At 39.3% G+C, this 25,888-nt stretch overlaps 1 protein-coding gene across 2 annotated transcripts in view; it reads right to left on the bottom strand.

Annotated features, from left to right (window-relative positions):
- The window catches only part of Kcnn2 (potassium calcium-activated channel subfamily N member 2), a 414,889-nt gene extending 410,836 nt beyond the window's left edge, over positions 1-4,053 (bottom strand). Inside the window, exon 1 of one of the 2 annotated variants that reach the window (XM_078048854.1) lies at positions 3,549-4,053. The gene's annotated coding sequence lies outside the window, so the exon portion shown is untranslated. The remainder of the gene's footprint in view (positions 1-3,548) is intronic. The other variant, XM_078048849.1, reaches the window with a different exon arrangement.
- Positions 4,054-25,888: the final 21,835 nt, after the last annotated feature.

The raw sequence follows: 25,888 nt of genomic DNA on the forward strand, positions 1-25,888 counted from the left end.
AGGCAGTGCCAGGCTGCCGTGGCAGGGAACATGGCATGCATCCAGCCTGCAGCTGGCTACCTGGTATCTATGAAAAACACCTGCAACACAATGGCCTCTAAGCCTCAAGGCTCCATTAGCACCAACTGTCCTGGATCCTTCTATTTGCCCTCGGTTCTGTCTCCTCCTGCTGGATGGACGCTCCCCAGATGCACCAGTGTTGCTGTATTCTTGGGTGTGTCCCTGTTTCTGGCTCAGTGTCCCCTGCTCTTCCTTACTGAACGCTCAGGGCTCTCCTGGCCACCCTGTCCTTTCTGTCTGAATAGCTCTGGGGCCCACATGGACACTAGCCCCCAGCCCACTGGTTCACATCCTCTTACCCATCAACCTACTTCAGCCTCATGAGGGACTGAAAACCACGCAGCTTGAGGCTTTATTCAACAGCGGGTCAGAAACCTGGGGCATTTCCTCCACTTCCCTTTGTTTATATACCCTTCTGTCATCTATTCAACAGATAACCTATTTATTGATAACTTATTCTCCTTTACACCTTGCTAGGGATAAAAAATAAAAATTAAAAAAAAAAGGACAAGTTTCCCTGTCCAATGCAGTTCACAAGCTGACAATGACAACCAGGTGCAGAATCTTAACTACACCATAAATATACTCCACTTCCCACAGTTGTGCCTGACCCTGAAATCTCCCTCATGCTTTGGACTCATGTCTAACATCCAGATCTCTCTACTTGCATTTTTAAATTAATGTGTTCAAAATGTGTGATTTTTCCCCCCAGAATGTGAACCCTCCCTGTTCTTCCTCTTCTGTAAACACAGAATCAATATCTTTGCAGTCAAATAAACAAACAAAAATTCCAGGAGTTAAAGATCTTTGATTTTGCTCTTTCTCTTACTAACCCCTATACCTAACTCACCACCAAGTCTCGTCCATTATACCTCCAGAATAGGTCCTGATCATCCACTTCTCTTTAAGTCCTCCCTCACAGCCCTGACCCTCCTTCAGGCTCCTGCGGGCCTACAGAGTCCTCTGTGCCATTTGAAAAACGTGCCCTTCCTCTAGCCCTTCACCGCCCGGCACTAGGACATTTGCTGATGGAGGAACACGGGCTGGGTTTTCAGTGACCTAACCCCCAGGCTGGGCACCCTGTGCAGTAAATAACCTGCAGAAACTCAGTCGCAGTCCTGCCAGCATCTTCTCCCCCCTCCTACTGCAGGGGCCTCCTGATAGCCACTCCCATTGTCCCTTCTTCCTGCAGCAGCCAGAGCAGTCTTTTAAAGCCTCAAGCCCAGTTAGGGCACTTTCCTCTTTAAAACCTTCCATTCTTCTGTGTGATCTGGCCCCAGTTCACCTCTGCTGGTCCATCCTTACTCTGGCTGCTTTTCTCCTCCTTATAACATCCAGCTCCCTTCCCCTGCCTGAAGCATCTACCTCCAGTATATTCCTTCCTTTCTACTCTCCACTTCAGACCACCATGCACAGAACTGAGTTAATCTTAATATTTAGTTCATCATATACTCTTATCATTAGTCCACATGTGGCCTGTCATACTACCAGTTGTTTTGAATAATGTAGTAGGAATACCTAGCCCTACCAACCAAAACTTGGCTCAGGCTTTGCCAATGGCTTGCCCCTAACCAACCATATAGTCCTCTAGCTTCTCCTCATTAAGCAAACCATAATCACAAATCTCATGATCATCATTCTCTTGCTTTCTTATTTATACAACATTATAGCATATATGTATGTGTGTATATATATTCCTAAATAGTTGGGCTTTTTATTTTAGTAGCTTTTAATATAAAAATACTATGCTTTATGCAATATTTTAGACTTTTAACTTAATATTACATTGTAAAGAACTAATTATATTGTTATATGTCACTTACTCTATTCATTTTTTATGGTTGTATAATAGTTCCCCCCCACCTACCCCCGGGGCACCAATGCACTATTGCTTCCTCTCTCTGGTCAGAGGCATTGGGGTTCCTTCTATTACTGGGAACTGTAATGTTATGCATATTCATATACATGTCTCTTGCTGAGAATGTGCAAGAAACAAGCTAAACAGTTGGATAACAGGTGCACCAATGATGGCATTAGGCTATAACGTCCACCTGTTTTCCAAAGTCACTGCTCTAATTCATACTTCCACCAGCAATGTTTGAAGATCCTTTAGATTCACAACCTCTTCAATGAAATGACATTGTCAAACTTTTATTTGGGAGCCAACTAAATGCATCTCACTGTGGCCTTGGTTTGCAATTCCATGATTACTAAAGGCAATCACCATCATTTCTTGTGTTCATTGATTAATTCGTATTTTTTTCCTCCTAAATTCTTCAAGGTCCAGCCTGAATATCCATTACAAAGAGAACTTCTTTTACCATTCTCCAGGTGGAGGTCATCCTTCCTAGTGCATTACTCTGTTCTCCTTCCTGATGTTAGTTACACAGTTCATTAATGTATAATCCATCGCCTTTAACTGGAAAACAAGAATCTTGACTGCCTTGGTTCACTGTTCCATCTCCAAAGCCTAGAACAGCACCAAGCAGAGTGGGTAGATGCATATGTGAATGACAGAGATATGCAATGAACGAGTTATATTCTAGAGTCAGACACTGCGTTTCAATCTCAGCTCCCCCACTATCATTATGAACAACTTACTTGATCATCTATTCCCAGGTTGTCTCCCCTACAAAAGGAGAGATAACAGTCCTTATTTCATCGGGTGCTTAAGAGGTTTCACATTTGAGTTAATATTTGTGATGTTCTTAGGATAACATCACAAAAAGCAAGTGCTCAATAAGTGCCAGTTATTATTATTAAGATCTCATAATGTTATACTCAGTGACTTGAGCGCATAAACCAAGCCAGCCTGGACCTAATGAGCTCTCTCTCCTCAGGTTCTGCATCATTCTGTTGTTACAGATACACATTCCTATGGTCAAGAGAAAGACAGAGAAGCATGTTGGGGAGCAATTTATTTTCAAGAAATAGTCCCCTGACCCCAAACCTGAAGGCAGCTGAGCAGCAGCAGAGTAGGTACTCCACAATATGTGATAAATAAATGCTCATAAACCATCCATCCTTGTGCCCTCTAACCCCAGCATTGCATTACACAAGAATCACAACACTCGCGACCTCTTTTTATTTTGATCCACATTTTCAAAGGAAAGGGAAGTTAGAAAGAGGGATGGCAAAGAATAAAAGTAGATCAGATAGGGAAGAGGAGCTGAGAAACAAGGGAAGGGACGAAGGGGAGACAGGGAAACTTCAGGTCATGCTATAGCCTTGACCTTCAGTGTAGAACTTTACTATGATAAAAGTAAGAGCTTCAGGGAATCCCACCCACTCCCGAATCTCTTTTTTTACTGTAGGAGCCTGGTCGGGGGTGGGGGGAAAGGCAGCTCAGGAAGAGACTTTGCAGGGGACCAGAGGCCTGGCGTAGGGGGAGGGAAGCCCCGGGGCAAACTTCACCATCTTGCCTGGGGGAGACTTGTTCCCACTAAATCTGTAGCCCCCAGACAAAGTCACCTTCGTCGTGAGCTTACCTTGTTCTGCAAACAGGAACCCGGCTCCATTTGAAGAATTCCTCGCCTCAAAGTGGTAAATGCGGCCTTGGTTAAATGCGCCAGGGGGCAAAGCCGAAGTGCGATTCCTCGGAGAATTCCGGTAGATTCACTGGGAGAAAGTGTTTCCATTTGAGAAGGACCGGAGTCCTGGCCGGGACCAGCTGCCACTCGGGTGTCGAATTCTGTGACAGCTCGCTGCCAGGGAGCACCACACACCCCCTCCTCCCGGGTCCGGGGCGCGGAAAGCTGGCGGGGGTGCCCCCGGGGGCCGGCACCGGACTGGGGGCGCGGCTGGAACCAGCCAGGCCCCCGCTTCCCACTCGCGGTGATACAAGTAAATCTTCGGGGAACCCAGCTCCTACTTGCCTTGCTTCAGTACCGACCGTGCTAAAAACTGAACCTAGTCTCCGGACGCCCAGCCGGGACTGGGGACTCCCTCCTTCCGGAGTCCTTGGCTGGCTGGAAGGTACGGGGTCGGCTGGGGGCCCGCGAAGGCTCAGGGTATTGCCGACCTTGAGGCTACCGAGGGTGTGCATGCGCCAAAAATAAAACACGCGCGCGCGCACCACACACACACACACACACACACACACACACACACACACACCACCATTTCCCCTAATAGTTCCCTTCTGAGAAAACTGTCCTTAAGCAGCATAAAACACAGGGGGGAGGGGGAACCCTGTGCCAACACTATGAAAGCCAACATTATTCCCAAGACCAAATTTGGGGATGATTTTGGTTTTAAGGTTTGGATTTAAGCTTCTAAAAAAAAATGGTATGGTATAAATTCCATCGTGTGTGTGTGTGTGTGTGTGTGTGTGTGTGTGTACACGCGCGCGCATGTAAGATTTTCCAGGTGTGTTAACCAGAGCTTTGGAGGACAGAAATCGCAGATCCTGGGTGTTGCAACACAAGGTTAGAAACCTATCTGGATCCCCGGTGTTATGCATCACGCCCTGACTGCTACTGCAGGGAGCTGCCCGGCGCTGCAAGGGTTAAGGCTGCGCGCCCGCCCGCCGGCTTCCCCAACCGAGAGCGCGCGGCGGCGGGGGCCGCGGAGGGGAGAGCCGGGAATCTCCCGCCCGCTCCCCCTCCGGAGGGCGCTTCCCTCCCCGCTCTATTTATAGCTCCACTTCCAGCTGCTGCAGGGAACGCGCGCGTTGCGCTGAGCATTTTGAGCTCGAGAGCCTTCCGGAGACAAGGGATTTTCATAAATTCTGTGAATGGCAGAAATGTCTCTAGCCTTTGGATTTTGAATGCCACTGTTCAGTCTGTCTTTCCAATATTCCATTTCCAAACTGAAAACACAAAAGATCGGGGAGCCAGGAGGAATTTGAGACTAGAGGTGAATGCAGGCAGGCAGGCAGTTTGTTATGCCGGGACCCCTTTGTTTATTAGATGCCAGGGAAAAGGGGAAACAACCCTCCATGGACTTACAAGCTTCTGGCTCATTTTATATTTTCTGCAACACTCGACCTGTCTGGGGCTTGCCCTGCCAGTCACGTGGCCACAAAGAGTTATGAGGTGAATTTAACAGCAATGAAAAACTGCATCCTCTGCCATCTGATTGCCTGCTTACCAGGCAATCTCAGCGCTGTCTCACTGCATAAGCACTGTTGGGCGGCTTCTGTCAAACTTCCACACCAAAACTGCCTGAGAAGAGGGCCCAGTCATGGTGCCACATAGGGGTTCCAAGCCCCAATGGATCCTGATGACACCAAAACAAAACAAAATCTGCTTCCTGGAGTCCTGTGTTCCCCATAAAATGGAGCATACTGTACCTATCTAGAAGGTTCTAAACTGACACCTTGCTCTGAAGCCCCTTCCTACAATTAGTCTTTCCTAAAACATTATTGAGCTCCTATCATATGCTGAGCCCCTGCAGCTTCCGTGAGTCCTCACAGAACACACCTAGGTCCCTGCTGTCCAAATCGGTGTGGGTGGAAGCTGAGAGACCAGGAGACAAGTGTCCCTGGAGGTCTTCCCTCCCCCCCTATCCTTTTCCTACCAGTCTCCTGGTTTTTCTCTGAGGGCTGACTTCAGTGTCCTGGAAGGGTATTATTTATTTAACTATTTAATCAGAATCAGCCTTCAGTGCAGCTTCTAATTAGTTTAACTTTCCATCTGTGGGTTAGGGAGAGGCCCTTTTTGTGTGGGTCCCTTGTTGCAGCATTTTCCCTTCATAAATTCACTTTTCTGCCCTAGTAAGAAGACAGTGCAGAACACAGTGTTTCTGGGATATGTCAAGCTGCAGATATCCATCTGGAGCTCTGTCCTACCCTCATCCTCCCCTTTTAAGTGATTTTGTCAATTTACTTTACTATGCATGCTTCATCTGTCAAATGAGAGTAATAGTGATACCACATGGAGTTCTTGTGAGATTAAATATGGACATGTGCTTGAATTGCTTAGACTAGTGCCTGGTCTGTGGTAAAGCTCGATAAACATTAAATATCATTGCTGCACAAATATGAACTGGAGTTGATTTAGATGAATTTGTACAAAGGGGCACTGAAATAAAATCTTTATCTATGTAAATCCACACGATAAATTAGTTTCCTTTTCATTGTACTAAAGCAGATCCCCCAAGTCACTGCTTGTATAAGGGAGGCCCCTGGTCATCACTCTGCATTCTCTTCTTCCAGGGAAAGAAAACAGCTCCCCAAAAGGCCTTTAAGAAGTCCTACTGCTAATCCATATAAAATACTGCCAACACCCAGGGTAAAGAATCTCCCACTTATACTGGTTCACAGCTGTCCTGAGGATAACGCTTTGATATATGGAAAGTTCTTTAATCATAAAAACACTCAGAGAAGTTTTCCAAGGGACTATGAAGGGAAAGTATTTCTACTTAGCTGAAAATGCAAAACTCAATACAGGTTCATCTAGTGTCTTATTTCCCTTCCTAAAAAATTAGACTGTAGAAGATAGGAACTGGATCCTGTAAGGAGGCAGAGAGGGCTATTTTTGTGCTCCAATCTTCATTCTTCCCTCTGTAGAAGAGAACCTCTGATTTTTTTACCTTGTAGCCAGGTGTAATTATGTGATTTAGTTCTGACTTAGGAGCTATAAAAGGTGGTGGTGTTTTGGAGAAGATTCAAGAAACCTTTCCAAAGATACTTAGCTGTGGAGGCTTTCTACTGTGTCCCCCTAACTTAATTGGAACAGCGACTCCCAGAATGATCTTCCCTGAATGGTTCTGAACTTTAGGCCACAAGAGAAGTGTACACAATATTGGAGCCACGTTTGTACTAGCAAGTTCCAGGAAGAGTCAGCTGTTGTTGTGGCCACACACTCTGCACAGCCCTGTGGCTCAAGGAAACAGCAGAAGGTCTTTAGCATCTCCTTCTGGATTTCCTTCTTGACTTCTGCAACTTGTTGACAAGGAATATATTAGCTCCATGACAGAGGGTGCCAGCCTCTCCTCCAGGTCCCCAACACCATTGAAATTGGAGGCTTGGAGAGAGATAGGGACTGATTAATGCAGGTTTCACTTTGTTTTTGTGGGTTCCAGGGTGTCCTTCCCAATAACATCATAGCTTACAAGTCAGTGTTGCACTAGAAGTGGTAGAGATATATAAATAGATATGTGTGTGTGTGTGTGTATATATATATGTGTGTGTGTGTGTGTGTGTGTGTGTGTGTGTGGTTGTATGAGCTGGCCAGGCAAGTGTAATTTTATCTATAAGGAAGGCTGTCAGAAAAAGCAGGCTGGACTCTTGGGCATAAGCTGAAGCTGCTGTCCACAAGCAAAGATTCCTTGCTTTCTGGGAAGCTTCTGTTCTACCCTTAAGGTCTTTCAACTAATTGCATCAGGCCCACCCACATCATCTGGAGTAATTTTCCTTATTTAAAAGTCAATGGAGTATAGACTTGGATTACATCCACAAAATACCTTCACAGCAAACCCAGATTAGTTTAGACTTAATACCTGGGGACTATAACCTACCTGCATTGACTCACAAAACTCACCTTGACAAGGTCCATCTTTCCTTCGTGACTGCCTGCCCTGCTGTCTCAGCAGGATTATCATTGTATACAGAGCCAAAGCAGCCGTTCAATAACCTTGTTCCCATAGTTCTGGAAGCTCCCTGAAATAAATGCCTTATTTTCTTTCACTCCTAGTGCAGCTGCCTCTCTGATCATCCCTTATAGACACTAATACCGTGGCAACACACTTTGCCCCTTTTTTCCCATCCCTCTACCAGGCTTTCTAGAACAAAGATATGATGGCTACAGGAGCCAACCTGGACATGAGAACAATGGCATATTCCAAGGATGGTGCAGAGTGAGCTGCAAGGGACTGCATCATGAATATTGTAGAGCTGCCATGCCATCCCAGACACCCATCTGCATGTTTCCTTCACATGAAAGAGAAATCAATGACTGCTACATTGGTGTTTGCTGTCATTTAAACTAAACTCATTTCTAACTTATGTAAGTACTATGTTGTATAAATAGAATTATAAATAAACTCAATTAGAGGACTCAACTACAAGATCATCATGAATTGAGGACTCAATTTTTACCTAATTTTTACAAGAAATCTATTATTGGTAAACATATCTGCCAAAGGCAGCCATTCACTCTGAAGTCTTAAGCCAAGTCCTCTTAATTTGGAAGGTCTCAATTGTCACAGTTACAGAATGAGAAGTTTGAACCAGATGATTTCCAGAATACTTAGAGTTCTGAGGTATGTATTGACAGTGAATGTAGGGAGAGAAGAGGTGATTACTAACTGAAGAATAAAGTTTGTCACAAAGTAGAGACAAACTAATGAAATTTTTTTACCAGTCAAATTGGAAATTTTATTTCCAAATACCTTGGTATTTACATGAATTGTCCATGTTCTCTGTGTCTTTCTAATAATGTAGTACATATGTTGCATGAGCACTGACATTTTCTCCTGTTTTGACCAGTGATAGATCTCAAGAATATGCAGGGGTGCCCTGCACAAGGTGGGCCCTCAGTAAATATGTTTTGAGTGAATGAATGATGCAGGTGCTACACCAGTGTTTAGAATATAGGATGTCTTTGGACTTCTGTAGTAAAACCAGAGTAGAGATGAGAGCTTCAAGTCTTGTCAACATCTAGGCTGGTAACCTCTGTCTTATTAGACATTTGTGTTAACTTTCAACTCAGAAAAATCAGATTCATGAACTGCTGTTTTTCAGTCCAAATGGTAATATATAAAATGTTCGAGAAAATGTCACTCTGAGGGGATTATAATTCACTCAGTGAGCAATCATGTGTATCATCATACCTGGAGGCACTGAGTCATTTCACAGGTGACTAACTACCGAGGAGGATAGGTGTGTACAGTAGGGTAGCCACCACCTCTTATTATTTCCTGCCTGTGCTCACAGAGGGCAGGCAGCACACAGATTCAATCCTCCACTGTGTATCTTCCAGTGTTTTGGTGATCACTATATCTATGTGCAAGCTAAACCTACAGGTAAATACAACAGTAGTATACATTTATTTCAACCACTGTTCTAAGAAGTCTTTGTGTATTAAGTTAGTCCTCTCAACAGCTCAGTGAGATAACTATAATCATTTCAGATGTAATTAAACTGAGCTCAGAGAAGCTGACAAGTTGCCTCAGTTCCAGTGATCAGTACGTGGGAAAGCTGAGACTGGAACTCAGATCATTCTAGTCAGAACACATGTCTAGTAACTTTCCGCCCCCCCCTCTCAATTCTGGATTTGTAGTTTATTTATATTGATTGTTGAAAATATGGATCTTGTTGACTTTTTTCAAAAAGTTGGGTTTTGTTCTGATAGACAATACAGTTACCTGCTGCTCAGTTTGATCCTGGTAAGTCTTGTTTTTAAACTCTGTTAGTACAGGTCTAGAGTAGTCTTTATTCTTATTCTTAAGTATTCTTCATTCTTAAGTCTTACTATTCTTAAAGTAGTCTTTATTCTTTATTCTTAAGGATGTTTAGACTTACTGCTTTGGGGATCTCTCCTGAGTGATTAGCCGTGTTTCTGGGTGAGTTATGCCTTGAACTTCACAGAATTTTCTCCTCCTATGCATGAGTAGATTATTACTTAGGTAACATGTCTAGGAAACTCATACTCAAGTATCTGGAGCTCTTTCCTGTTGCACTATTGCTTCTCTGGAACTCTTTCCTGTAATTTCAAACTACCTGGCTATGATTGTGTTTGGCATCTTTCTCCATGTCGCTGTCCTAAATGTGCTTCCAGGTGGAAAGGAAAAGATCATCATCAAACTCATGTGTATCCTTTTTCTCAATGACCAGAGTCCTGTGCTGCCTTTGTCCAATGTCTGTAACAAACTGTTTTGTATATTTCTGCCAGTCTTCTAGTTGTTTAAAGCAGGAGGTTAAATTTGATCTGTGTCATAGCTTAAAGTACAAGTTCTGCTAAAGAAACTTTTCAACTACAAAAAAGAAATGATGCAGAATTAAGAGAATAAGATACAACTATTCTACCCAGCACCAAAGCCAACAGACTTAAAAGGGGAACCTTGCCTCAAAAAGAATGAAGGGTGTGGCTACTGGCAGAGAGAGATTGCTGGCACCAAATAGATAAGAATCCTTTTATATTTTTGAAAGAACTGTACTGATAAAAGAAACCAGGAGCCTTTGACTACTTAAGACCTAAAAATCAGTCTCAGTCACTCCAATACCTACATACATGCTGGAAGTGGACTGAATAATTTATGTGGTCTTCAATAACAGCATATGTCACAATGCCCATTTCAGATTTGACCAGCAGTCTAGTAGAAAAGGGAGAACCTCTGGGTGGACACAGGTAAGGGCCATGGAGGACAGTAGACAAGAAATCTCTTCTGAGAAGATTTCAGGGCCCATGCAAAGAGCAGCCCTCACTCTTAGGGCTCACAACATCTGCCAGTGGATTTCACAAATGGTACATATCTGTGAATTCTGCATGCCCTCCATTCCCCCCATCACAGATGGGGTTGTTTATTGCTGTTACCTTGTCTTTTTCCTACCATTATGCACCATGTGGATTGGGTAGAGGTAGAGAAAGAGAACTTACCTTTTTGTTTCAGAGTCATTGCGATAAACAGAAACTGCATCTGAATCCGGTAACCACTATTTATTATGCCTTAATCGAAAAAGCACTGGGTTTTTATCTTAATGTCATGACTGGTTATTTAAAGTTCTCTATTGGAGGGCTGAGCATGTAAAATGAGGGGGAAGAAGAATATACTGAATGTTTACTGATCAGATTTGTTTTCCAAGATAGATATTAACAGTGTTCATCAGTATTTTGCCCTCTTGTATTTGTACATGCCTAGAGGATAACATTTTTACATCCAACTAAAATTAAGAAATGTAAGTAGAAATGACATGTCACTTTGAGGCAGACACATTTAATTCCAGTGCAAGAATTTCTGAATCTTCCTTTACTGAGTTGAAACCTAAACAACCTCTAATTGAAATGATAGCATCATAACATGGTGTGGCTTCCATCAGACTATGATGAACAGATAGAGTTTTGCCAAACAACTTTGGATGTGGAGTGTGAGAAATTCAGGTACTTGGTTCAGGGCACTAAGAACTGTGTTTATCCTTGTTATTAACTCATCATAACTTTGTTTATCCTGGTTAATATACCTGTATTTCAGTAAGCAACTTTGCAGAATGTGAGATTACTTAGAAACTCAAATACCAACCTAGAACTGTACCAAGTACAGAGCTAATACTTGTTCATTACCTGTTTTCCTTGATAGACTACAAATTTCAGGCAATTTCTCTCTTTCAGTATACTACCCTAGTACCTAATGCAGGACCTGAAATAAGGTAGGCTCTCAAAATATACTTTAAAAATGAATCAGTTCAGGAATGAGCATACTGTTGTTCTGATAGTCTTCCAAGTAATTTTTAATAATTAAGGATGATTACTATTCTTTGCAGATCAAAATCATTCATATCTTAAAAAGAGGAAATATCAATGATGCAAATATTTTTCATTTTTTATATTGTGTCAATACTGCAAACTTCTTAATGTTTATAGAGAGCGAAATAAAACAATTTTTCACCACTTACTAAAAGAAACAGCTACATTCCCTGTGAAATGCATAGCATAGAGCAAAAGTCAAATGCTAATCCAAATAAAAATTATACTTTGTAGAAAGCATTGATTGATTCTGAAAGGCATTAGGGTTACAGTAAGACTAACGCATGCTGCACTAACACGTGAAATGTTATTAATTTATAACTTAGTGACTGTTTCATCTAAAATGCACTCCTTGAAACATTGATTAAAATAATGAGATGGTACATATTTAATTTATACTTAGGGGATTTGATTTGACAAGGTGAAGTTTTATTAGCTTGTTGGTCAACTTTTATTTTGATAATTGAATTTAAATGTTGGAACTAGTCCAAGATCTGTTATGCTACAGCATCATAGTAAGCCAGACTTTGAATCCACAGTTCATAAAATGTTATAATTTACCTGAAAATTTAAGAACAATTGATATGTTTTCTCTGAATGTACTTCAAACATGTATTCTTTTTTGTTTTTTTCTTTTACATAGTTCTGATGAAAGAAATAAAGACCATAAAGACTTATAATGAAGACAAATGAAAATCTCTAGCATATATAAATGAATACTCATAGAAAAACTATAATCAAAGAATTTCTTAGAAGCATCTAAACCTCATATTTATTAGACGCATATACTTAACTAAACTTAAATACTGAATTGTTGTAATTCTATGCATAATTCAAAGTTCAAAATTTGGTCCCGTACAATTAACTCCTTATAATGAGATAAAAGTGAGAGATATAAGATTTTTCTCATATTCCAGGGTCTCGAAGCAGTCAATAGTAATTCTTTTAAACAGCCACAGTGGTGTTGCAGCCCTAAACCATTCTAAGCCAAGGAAAGTTATTCTACCAAGATAAAAGTTTTAATGCTTGTCAGGAATTGATTTCCCAGCCACTGCAATGGAATCCAAATACAGAGTAAAATGAAGAGAGAGAATAGTTATCACACTAAAAGTTAAAATTGAATATTCATAAAAGTTACCTTTGAAGGTTGACATGAATAAAGACATTTCCATTACCCTTCCTAAAGAAACCTATAAAGGAGACTGGGGTGGTGGCTCAGTGGTAGAGCACTTGCCTAGCATATATGAGGCACTGGATTTCATTCTCACCACCACATATAAATAAATAAAATAAAGGTCCATTGACAATTAAAAATATTAAAAACAATTAAACCCATAAAGGGTGCTTCAGGGAAAGGACAAATATGAAAGGGAAAAGTGTAAAGAACAGTAAACATAAAAGTATGTCTCCATTGGGAGCCTTTGCAGCATTTCCTGGGAGATGTGAATGCTTTTCTAAATTTCAAACCCCAAGAATAATCAGTTGAGAAATGGAGAAAATGGGGAAAGTATCATAATTCTTCTTTGAGGCTGATAGTTTATTCAACATAGTTACATAACCAGTTCAAAGGAATCCACAGGTCAATAGAAGTAAGGTCAGGAAGCACTCCTATGCCTGGAGTGTATAGGAGAGAAGTCATCACTGTCTAGAGTTCATGGGCCTTGGACCTGCTTCCGTGTTGCCTACATTTGTGGCTACATCTGCAGTCAGCAATGAATCATTCTTACAAATAAAATTAAGACTCATAGAGTTGTGTGTGTGTGATATACTCCATACAAATTCTTTGAGTGGTGTTCTAAAAACTAACTAGTTTGGTGCAAAATAAGTCAAAAGATAAGTAGTTTGGTGGCAAAAGTCAGTAATGTTGGCACATAATTTTGTGATAAATCTTGCTAGGGGATTCACATGTTACCTATTTTTTAAATTACCCAATAATGTCTGATGACTTTTCCACTTTGAATATTCATTGTGGACTGCCACTAGAAGAAATGCAAAGCAGCCAGGCATGGTGGCACACTCCTGTAATCCCAGTGACTCCGGAGGCGCAGGCAGAAGGATCACAAGTTCAAAGCCAGCCTCAGCAACTTGGTGAGACTGTATCTCAAAATTAAAAAAAAAGGGGGGGGGCAAGGTTTTGGCTCAGTTACTTAAAATATAAAAGCAAAGCAAAGAGACATAAATGTTTTCTGAGGAAAACTTACATATGAACTCAGAAACTGATTCAAAATTCAAATAATTAAAGCAGTATCAACCTGAACAGCAAATCTAAAACCAATGCAAGCAGATGTAATATTTTTAGCCTTATAAAGAGAAGTGAACTTATATGAAGGACATATACCCTAGTATTCAACTTAAAGAGCTTTTTAAATGTACTCTTAGCAATTTTTCCAGTATCAATGCAAATATAATAAATTCTTCCATGACTGATGATATACTACATTTGCATACATAGTGATTAATTGAACCATAAAACTGCTGGTTGCATATGGCTTATGAGTGTGTGTGTTTGTCTACATACACACATGTGTATCTATATTGATTATAGATACACACACATATTTATACATATGCATATATAAGAGAGTGAGAGAAGAGAAAAAGATCAAAAGAAAAAAGTATAAACATGTCAAAATGCTAAAATGTGCTTATGGGCTATATTTACATTATGACTAAGGTGATGTACAAAGGGAAATTTATACTTGTAATTTGTATTAGAAAAAAATTATCCTATATACAGTTAGAAAAAAATTATATTAGAAAATGTGGCAAAAGTTAGAGAAAAACATGAAAATCTTAAATAGAAGCAATAAAAGAAGATCATAAATAAAATATAAACATAAAATAGAATCATCAAAATCAAAACTGATACTTTGAAAAGCCTATTTAAAAAAAAATCTCTGCCAAGATTGATCAAGGAAATAAAAGGAGGAGTCATAAATGAACAATATAAGAAATGAAAAAGGAGTTAGAACTACAGATGGAATATAAATTTGAAAGATAATGGCATATTATAAACAATTTTATATCCATATATTTGAAAACACACAGTGTACACATTCCTATAAAAATATAAATTACCCAAAGTGATTCAAGAGAAAATTTAAAAATATTAATCATTTGAGAAATTGAATCAACAGTTAATATTTATCTCATAGAAACAGAATCAGGCCCAAATAGTTTTTTGTCAAGTCAGCTAAATGTTCTACTCAATAAAAATAGTGATATATATATAGTAAAAGTAGCAATAAGCTTAAACAATCACTTTCAAGAAAAAAATTTTATTAATTTTATTAGATATAAATTTGATATTAAAATGAAAATTATTGGTTATTTTTAATAAGATTTATACAAGTATTTCAAACAAAATATTTATTAACCAAGGTAGCAATATAAAAATGTATTAAAATGACATTGTGGGCTGGGGTTGTAGTTCTGTGGCAGAGTGCTTGCCTTGCATGAGTGAGGCACTGGGTTCGATACTCAGCACCACATAAAAATAAATCAATAAAATAAAAATATTATGTCCATGTACAACTAAAAGATATTTTTTACAAAATGAAGTTGTGCTATCCCAGAAATGAAAAGACACTTGTTTTACTTTCAATCTCTTTTTTCTCTGTGTTCAGCTTAGTTATGTTCTTAGTTATATACTATTTATCTTAGCTGAAAATTTTGTTCTTTTTTTTTTTTTTTTGGTACCAGGGATTGAACCCAGGGGCACTTAACCACTGAACCACACCCCCAACTCCCTTTTAAAAAATTATTTAAAATTATTTTTTAATTTTCAGACAGGGTCTCACTAAATTTATTAGGGCCTTGCTAAGTTGCTGTGGCTAGCTTTGAACTTGCAATCATCCTGCCTCAGCCTCCTGAGCTGTTGGGATTACAGGCATGCTCCACTATGCCAGGCTTATTCTCATTTTTGAAGATTTGTATATAATTTGTAATTTCAAGTTTGATGGCCCCCTAGATGCAGAAGTTTTAATAAAGTATTCTTGCTTTTCACATAGTTAAAATTCTGAGATTGGTCTTATTGAATTGTGATCAGAGAATACATATTAGAATTTATTAAGCTCTAATTGTCAAAGTCTACTGGTTTAAAAACAAAAAGTTCTATGAGCATAAGAAGACAAAGTATATTCCATTTGTAACATACCAATTTTTGTACAATGTTTATATCTTCCCATATAGTGATAACACACAGGTTTATGTTGGTTGTGTTATATAAATATGTATCTATGATTACTTTTCTATCTCTTTGATTCACTAAATTTGGGGGAAGTTAAGGGATATCATTTTGTTTTCAACTTCATCTGTCTATATTTTGAAGAAATTTTCTTTTATATGCTCAGTTGTTCTTAGTGATTTAAGTTTGTTTTTGTTGTATCTTCTTGGTGGATTGTAAGTTTTATCCCTGAGTATCATCTGTAATATCCCTCTTTGTTTCATTAAACACTTTTGTCTTTGTCTTTGAAGGTCCTTTTATCATATCAGATATATTACTGTTTTCTTGTAGTTTACCTTATGAATATTTGTTTATTCTTTTATTTTTGACATTTCTTTATCATTTTGTTTCAGATGCATTTCTTACAAACACACCAAATTTTAAACCCAGTCTGATAGCCTCCATCTTTGATAGAAGACTTCATCTGGAGAGTTCAGCACTTTCATTTATGGCAGCAGTCACTGCATATGACTTTATGCACTCTACCTTATTCTCCTTCTACTACTTAATAAGCTTATGGGTTCCATCTTCTCTCCTTTCCTTACCACAACTGGATTAGTGAATTTCCTCTTCATTCCAGCTCCACTACTCAAATGAAAGTCTTCCTTGTAGTTTTTCTCCACTCTCCAAATTTATCCTCACTGACCAGAAAAAGCACTTAGGAGAGGATGCTTTTGCTTTTCCAATCCCCTTTCAAGCACTGAGCTGCCTTGAGATAATTTAGAAGCTAAGTGCCAAGCTAATGCATTAACCTCTACATTAACCCTCACCTTACAAATTTCAGTCATTTTCATCTACATTTAATCACTTATCATGAAAGGCTCCCTGCTCACCCCTGTTTCCTCTCTTCTTCTTCTCCTCTATGTTGGGATTTCTGCTTGACTTAATGAGTGCTTCATGGCATTACCTCCTTTGGGATTCCCTTAGAGTAGGGTGAGCATGTAGAATGCTTTCTGAAAACAAACATGTTTAAATTATTTTTGCCTCAGTTTTCTATTGCTGCATACCAAATTAATATAAACCTTATAATTAAAAATACTACTCATTTATTATCTCAAAATTGTATAGATCAAAAATCCAGGCAGACTGGGATAGAATCTCAGCTCAAGTATCTATAAGATTAAAATTAAGGTGTTGGCCAAGATGTACCATTTGTAGGTTCTGGATACTAACTACTAACTAACCTATAGGATCTCATATAGGTTGGTGACCAAGTTCAATTCCTTGTACTGTGGAAATGAGGTCCTCAATTTTCTTGCTGGTCTTCATCAGCTTGAGGCTACTTTACTGTCAGCTCCCCAAAGCTGCCCACATGGTCCTCTCCATCATTAAAGCTCCGACTTCTTCCTCTACTATCAGCCAGAGAACTCTCTGCTTCTAAGTGCTTAGCAGACTAGGAAAGTCCCAGTGGAAAATCTCCAAATTTTAAAGTAAACTAATGCAGACCTTTAATCATATCTAAAATATCCCTTCACACCAGCATCTAGATTAGTAATTAATTAAATAATCAAAAAACAAGAATATTGGGGGTCCATCTTGGAAAATTCTGCTTCTCATACTGTCCTTAAAGATGAATGATGTATATGGACTGGAAATTGAGTTATTATATCATAGTCCTTCACTCTCAATGAATTTGTTCCATGTCTTCTAGTTTCCATTTTGACCAATAAGATATTCTTCAACTATTTGGATATTTTCTCATAAGAAAATAAGCATTATTTCTCCCCTGCTGGAATCTTTTAGCAATTTTTCTACATCTATATGTTGATGTAAAAATAATGACTCTACTTTAAAGGAAAATAGTTTGTTTTGAGCCAAACATGAGTGACTATGGCACAGGCACACAGAATCAAGTCGTCCTGTAAAAGTACTGTGAAGAAACAGAGGTTGTAACCACATTTATAGGCAGAGGACAAAGGAAATGAGATATCAATACATATAGTGAGTATACAAGTGGGGACATTACACAGGTGGGTTAACCTTAGGTGGGGAAAATCTGACCATTGGATTGAGCCGGTATGTTGGTTACATTCCTGGTGAGAAGATGGGTCAAATTAGTAGTCTATGCTTTGTCAAGCCATGAATAATTATTGAAGTCAAACATACATTCCAGAAAGTTTGCCTAATTTTCATGAGACTGTTAAGTCAGATGCAAAAGGTCAGAAGTGACAGCTTGTTTTCTAAAGGCTCAAAGTAGCCCTTACCTCACAGGCTTTCAGAGCTTGCCTGTCATTTTATCTCCCTTTGAGAAGAAGAAGTTGTCCATCTGGTACTTGCTTGAAGAGTTCTATTGTAATATAGTTTTTTTTTTTTTTTTGGAAATGCTTAATTCCGCACTAGGAATTCAGGATATCTGGCGACAGTTCTCCTGGATTCATCCCCCAAACCTTCTGTTTGCTTCATGATATCTACCTCTGTATTTTAGTTCTCTCTTGTCAGATCTTTCTTTCAAAGTACTAATTCTGTGCTCAGGAGAAATCATCCTCTTTTTAAATTCATCTATTGAATTTCAAATGCAGAAATCACGGTATTTTGTTCCCAAAGTATTTTTAATGCTCTAGTTTTATCTCCTTGAGAGTTCCCACAGGTTTTCATTTAAATTTCCTTCTATTAGTTCTAGTTCATTTGGAGCCATCTGTTCTGATCCACTAGGTCCTGTTCTTACAGGTGACAAAGTTCCCTAGAGTGGGTTGTAAGCTTCCTATGCCTGCTCATGATCCTATCTTCCTTCCACGTTTGTGCAGGTCAAGCTGTTGGGCTTTTCTACTGTGGGAAATCTGTAGACACAGCACTTCCCACATGTGAAGGCCAAATATGTAAAAGGAAGCCTCTAATCTTCCTGTTGAGGTGCTGGAAGATGGGCTCCATTTTATGTTTCTCACATTCATCAGCTCTGTCCAAACCACAGCAAAGGCGAAGAATTTTATCCTCAAAGTCAGCCTGCCACCCGTTCCACCAGGGTCAGAAGAATCAAGAGGTCCTTCAGTGTTCTCATGGAGGTAGCTCCCCTCAATGGAGTGTCACCTTATTTCTTTGCCCATGACCCTCTGGGACACTCACATCTTCCATTTTTGCTCCATGCCCCAAATTGAGTCCAGTCTGAAAAGGAGAGTTTTAAGAAACACCATTAGAGTACAGAGCAAGCTTGGTATTTCAGCTTAAATTAGAGAAGTAAGGCAAAAGCATTTTAATAAGTACAATTTCTTAATCCAACTGATAGCAAACAGAAAAAAACTTTCTATCAAGAGCTCATGTAGGGTTGAGATAGGACAGCCTAGGGTCCTGAGTCTGAAACCATCCCTCTTGGGAAACTACTGGGCATTCAGGAGAGATCCCAGATGTGCTGCATTCTTGGCTCTAAGACGAAGCAAAGAGTAGCAGGTACAGAGACAGTTTACTTCATCAATAATTTTGAGGTGCAAATCACAAGATTTAAAACTCTCTGAGGGAAAAACTGGGGACATATGACAGTAGAGGATTAGGAGGAGGAGTATATGAAAATAGTCTTAGAGCAGGGCTCAGGGAAAGACAGCTTTCTCACCAAACCCCAGTCTCTAATTCTGGTTCAGGGTTTATATATCCTGAAGATGATCTTCATTAGATTTGTAAATATATTCTTCTAGTCTGTGGCTTCTTTTCCTACCCTCCAGCTATGTGAAGGTAAAATTGACAGGACCAAGCTCTTAACCCAAACCACACTTCCAATCAGGACACACACACACACACACACACACACACACACACACACACACACACTCACACAGAATTTTTTTTTCATATATGGAACAATGTACTTACAGCAATTATACTTTCTTCCCACTTTCTTTTTGGCTTTAATTAGTTTAATAATTAGTTTTACCAAAATATAATTGACAAACAATAAATAGCACACACTTAAAAAGTGCATTTTGGTGCATTTTCATACACACCTGTGAAACTATCATCATCTTCTAGAGAGTGATCATATCCAGTACTCCCAAAGGTTTCCTCCAGTTTGTGGCTGTTACAGTAAATCTGCTATGAACATTCTCATTCATGTTTTTGTATGAACCTTTAGTCCTCTTGGTAAATATTTGGGAAGGTTATGGTTAGATCTCATGCTAATTTATGTTTAACTATTCAAGAAACTGCCAAACTGTTTTCCAAAGCAGTCATTTTACACTGTCTCCAGAAGTGTGTGAATGTGGCAGTGTCTCTGCATACTGCCTATTACTTGGTGTACTCTGTCTGGTGACTGTGAATCCCAAATAGATATGTCATTGTGGTTTTTTATTTTTATTTTTCTATGATTACTGAAGTTGAACACTTCTGTTTTGTCATCCATATACCTCCTTTGGTGAAGTTTCTGTTCAAATTTCTTGCTCTTTTACCATGTTACTTATATTCTTGTTATAGATTTTAAGAGAAATTTAAATATCCTGAAGATGACATTCATTAGATTTGTAAATATTTTCTTCCAGTCTGTGGCTTGTTTTCCCACCCTCCAGCTATGTTAAGGTAAAATTGACAGACTAAAACTGTGTTAATTTATAGTGTAGGTATATATTTTGAAATGGTTAAATCAAGCTAATTAACACATCTAACCTCACATCTGTATCTTTTTTGGTGATGAGAATATTTAATAAATTTCAAGTATATAATAAATTATTATTAACTATGATCACCTTGCCATACTATATACCTCTAGAACTTGTCTATCCTAACTGAAACTTTGTACACTTCGACCAACATCTCTTCAGCCCCCACCTTGACCCTCCACCATCTCCTACCACTGCCTTTGGTGATCACCACCATTCTACTTGGCTTCCATAACTTCTGCTTTTTTAGATTTCACTTAGAATTGAGATCATGCAGTATTTGTCCTTCTGTGCTAGGCATATTTTACCTAGCATAATGTTTTCTAGGTTCATCCATGTTGTTGCAGATTGCCTTCATTTTAAAGGCTGAAGAATATTTCAGTGTGTGTGGGTGTGCACATTTTCTATATTCATTCATTCATCCATAGACATTAGGTTGATTTCAGATCTTGGCTACTAGGAATAGTGCGGCAGTAAACATGGGAGTTCAGATGTCTCTTTGACATATTGGTTTCACTTCCTTTATATATATGCCCAGGAGTGGGATTGCTGGCTCATATGGTAATTCTACTTTTAAGTTTTTGAGGAAACTCTATATATTGTTTTCCACAATGGTTGTGCTAACTTATATTGCACCAACCGTGTGCATGGGTTCCTTTTTCCAAACGTCTTATCCAACATTTATTTTTCATCTTTCTTTCACCGTGTGGAAACTTTCTAGTTTGACACAATCCCATTTGTCTCTTTTTGCTTTTGTGTTTTCTATTTTTGAGGTCATTAAAGCCATCATCTTTTAGTGCTGAAAAATTGTAGGTCATGATTACTCTCTTCTTCAAAGATTTTAAATTGTTTAAAACATATTTCATGAAGATAAACTCCTTTTATAATAAAATAATATTTTAGAAAATACTGTGGCTGCCACTGATTCTACTTTTTCTGAAGTGTATGGAATATTTTAAGGCTCCTGGTGATACCACTGGTTGCTGGTGATGAGTTCTGCTTCCTTGCGTGTTGAAGTATAACATTAGAGAAGCACACCAAGGCAAGCATAAAAAACAGGGTTTATTTTAAAAGGGTAACATAGACTTCTCCCAGGAAGGAGAAGGGGCCATAGCTGGTATCCTGGTATCCCAAGAAGTGAGAGCATTCTGCCTTTTTTATATGTTTTAGGCTTTCTTTGTTTTCCTGCTCTCTTCCCCATATCTCTCTCCTTCCTGCATAAGTGACTAGGCCCAGGAGATGCTCAGGTGGGATGGCCAAAAGGTGAGAAGCAGATTGACAGGGGGAAGGGTCAGATGGAGCAGCTCAGGACACATTAATTAACAACTTTTATAACTCCCTGTAGGGAGGGATAATTCCTAAGACAGGTTACTTTAGCAACAGGTTGGAGCAGGGGCAGGTTATCTTGATAAGAGTGGAGAAAGGGCTCTGGAGGCATTTCAATCCATCAGGGGACAGTCTCCAACTTCCCAGACTCAAATTGGCCTCCTTGATCCAACCTGACTGGATTTACCTATCTATACTGCCTGCCTGCCCAATTCTGGCTTCATTAGGAGCATCTGTATGTGGTGGGAGGTGGGGATTGCTCTTCCATGCCATGAAGTTTTGACTGAAAGGATAACTTTGATTATAAAATGAAAAGGTCAAGGTACTTAGAACCACCAAAAATACAAGTAATTGGAAATATACAGATAGCTGCAATTTTTTGTTGTTAAAATATTTAGTGTTTTTGAATAAGTCTTTCTTAATTTATAACTCTTATCACATGAATTCAAAATATTAGTTCATAGGAAAATTGGTTAGTTTACTACTAAATAAAATAACACAAAAATATATAACCTGATATATTAATATTTTGTCCTCCTTCACTCACTCATTCAAATTCAGGTACACAGTCATCCACAGATTCACTCAACCATCCATTATTCATCCATTATCTTTCCAACCATTTATTAAACAAAGACCCTGAACACAAAGCACCATAATATGCACAATGTGGGGGAGTACCAGGACAATGCCCTTACTCTCCAGGGGATTCAAGTGGTATAAAATTAAGAATTACAAATAAAGCAAGCACAATAGATTCATTCTCCATCTTAATAAATTAATAATCAAATTAATTAATTAATAATCATGAAAAAAATTGAGAATAATATGAGATCTGTTCAAACCATTCTTACATAAAATGGGCTTCAGCTGCACTGCTTTTTTAAAAAAAAAAACTAGCATTTTTGGAAGGAGAGAGCAAAATAATTTGAGAAAATCGAAAATGAGCAAAACTCTGCAGCCAGGGGTGACTGCCCTCTGTAAGTGACACCCGCTGAGAACACTGCTTGCACCTGCCCTGTAGGTCATTAGGGCACAAAGCCTTCCCCCAAAGTGAGAGACTTTATAGTTGTCCCAAATTCACAGCAGTGGCACCTCACTGAGCAGAAAATCAACGTGGGGACAGTTTCCAGTTGATTGACTGTGAGGTGCTACCTGACTCATGTCTTCCAGCCAGTGTTCATTATGTATTCATGAACCAGGTTGGCTATCTTTCATTCTTTATTGTATTCAGGGATGAAAAAAAAACCCCACATAAAACCATTTTCCTGGCTGAATGGGTGAAATAATTTAAAAGCCAATATGTTAGCCTGGCAGCTTGTCTAACAACCATGAGACTCTCTTCAGAACAATAATGATAGTAGCTTGCTCTTTATTATCTATATTATTCATTCCCTTGTTAACACCAGGTGAATGTTTATGTTTATAGGAAGTGAGTACAGAAGACAATTGTGCCATTTCCAAAGTCACCTCCCATTAGCTTGTCACACCTTCCTCGGGAAAAGAAGTTACTGCAGAGCTGCTTTCTTGTGGAATTAGTGCCTTTAACTGACATAAATATATTATTTTACAAAAAGACTAATGCCAACTTCGTGCCACTGGTTAACTAAAAGGCAGACATGCACTCTAGGGGAACAAGAGGACCCTCAAAGTCAAGAAAGCATTTTGAGGATGTCTTCTCTGATACGTCCCAAACTTTGACTCTGTGTCCTTGAGGTACAACTCATAAATTAGTCAAGATGAAAATGAAGTTCTCTAACAGTAACTGTAAGCAGTGACTTAGGACTCCAAAAAAAGTCTTTGAGTCTTTTACCACATGAAGTCTCACCACTATTACTACCCACATGTGCTCACTTAAAATTTTACTAATAGTGAAAATCACTATTAGTTAGAATCACTATTTTGTATGTGTGTCTGTATGGTACTGGGGATCCAACCCAGGGCCTCATACATTCTAAGCAAGCACTATCGTTCATTTTGTTGGTGGCGGGTACTACAGATTGAACTCAAGGGCACTCAACCAATGAGCCACATCCCCAACCCTATTTTGCATTTTGTTTAGAGACAGGGTCTCACTGAGTTGCTTAGCACCTTGATTTTGCTGAGGCTGATCCTTTGTGATCCTCCTGCCTCAGCCTCCTGAGCCCCTGGGATTACAGGCATGTGCCACGGCACCCAGCTTCAACCATTTTTAGTTTATTTTTCAGACAGCGTCTTGCTAAATTGCTGAGTCTGTCCTAAAATTTGCAATCCTCCTGCATCACTGGGATTACAGGTGTGCACTAATACGCCTAGTCATAATCGGTTCTCTGAAGAATTAGCCGGGATTACACTTCTTGGTACATATCCTTCTGCTTCCATGATGGTTCCACCAGGAAGGAGGAATGCTGTGTTCTCATGGTGACAGGCAGAAGGGGAAGAAGAGGTGATTGCTCTGGGAGACCTCTTTTGTAGGAACTCTAATCCTATTCACAGGGATAAGCCCTCATTATCTAATCAACTCATACAGGCCCCACCTCTTAACACAGTCACATAGACAACACCTGAGATTTGGAAGGGACCTACTCAAACCATTGCAAATGGACTTTTCTTAACTTCAATTATGTTCAAGTTATGGTTTTGGTTTTCTTTATGGTTAGAACTTTTTAATCTCCTGTTTAATTATTTGCCACATAAACTACTTTTTTCTTAACTGAGAAAATAAAAGCAACCAAAACCTCCCTTATCCTGTCTACCAAAAATCCATCAACCTACCTGCCCTTCTACCGATATCCTTCACCCTTCTTCCTATAACAATGGATGAATTTTCCTTGCTTCTCATAAAGTCCAATTTGCCATTAGTTTCTATCACTGTCATGCACTTAAGACCTTCTCCCTTGCAAGTATTTTTTTCTCTTTTGTATCATCAAATTGTCTCCGTCATTATGTCATTATGATCAACATACAAATATGCTTCAATATAACACATCGCATCTAGCAGGGTACCATCAAGAAGCGATGGTACCAAATTAGAATCATTTGAAAGGGTTCATCAAAAGACCATTTACAAGACTAGAATAGGGAGTAGCAAAAAACTTAAAAGAAATGTAATACCACCCAGTTAGCAACAGCGACATTGTCACCAACATTAGTGCTTAGTCAAGAAAGAGATGACCAGCAGTTGAAGTTGAGTCAGCTATGCAGAATGACTACTAAGAGAGGTGGTAAAAGAGAACTAGCTGACCAGAGACTCCCTCCTGCAGGGATGGACTAGGGGAATAAAGATCATGAAATTTCTTTTTCCCTCTTCCTCCTGTCTCCAGCTTGAGATCTGTTAACCCTAGAGATTAATAAGAAGGTTTATTTGTTCCTATGGCATAGAAAAGTGTGCTATGGAGAGACTTTGAAATGGTAAATGACAGGTATACAGTAAAGTGCAACACCCTGCCCCGCCTACTTATCTATACTTATTCTTCAAACCAGTGAAAAGTTTATGGCCCTAACACCATGTACACACATTTCCTTCAGCTCCTGTTTTAGTGCAAAGTCATGTCCAGGTGATACTCTACCTGAAAGCTAAACTATTAGTGTTATCAGTTTTCTTCTTATAAGGTAAGAAGATGGGCGTAGGAAAAATATGTAATTTTTTAGAGATCTAAAACCTCATTCCTGCCTAATCTCTACACCCAGCAGTCACATCTTTATTGAGCTGCTAAATTTTTCCATGGACCTATACAACCTGTGCAAAGAAACGCACCAGAGGCTCTCCTGTTGTTCTTTTGAGTTCCAGTCTTGTTTACCCCTATTCTATAGCAGAAATATGATTTCCCTCTGGAAATTCAGATCAGTTACCCCAATGTATACAGTAACTCATCTGTAGGTCTATAGGTTTATCAGAATGAAGATCCCAAAAGGACTATGAGGCAGTGTCCTTTTTCAGTTAATCAGAATGGTAGCTCTGTTTCCTTGTGGTAGCATTCTTCCTTTGGGCACCAGGACCTGCAGACTCACCAGTATTAGAAACAACAAGAACAAAAACATTTAAGTGAATTATTAGGGATAATGGTGAACAGAATTACTCTCATGTCCGCCTTGCTTCTGGGACCCATGTATCTAACTATGGAGATCATACCAGTATCACATACTAGCCCTTAGTTTAAGGCAAGAATCTAAGCCCTTCAGGTGTTTTGCCCAAACACATCACCACTGAGCCCCTGTCAGGCACTCCACGATTGTATTAAGTCACCGTCTACGGAGTGGTAGGGGGACACCAGAGTTTCATGAGGAGTCCAGAGCCCATTTCCTTTGCAAACAAC

Source organism: Ictidomys tridecemlineatus, chromosome 1 (genome assembly GCF_052094955.1).
Source record: "Ictidomys tridecemlineatus isolate mIctTri1 chromosome 1, mIctTri1.hap1, whole genome shotgun sequence".
NCBI lineage: Eukaryota > Metazoa > Chordata > Mammalia > Rodentia > Sciuridae > Ictidomys > Ictidomys tridecemlineatus.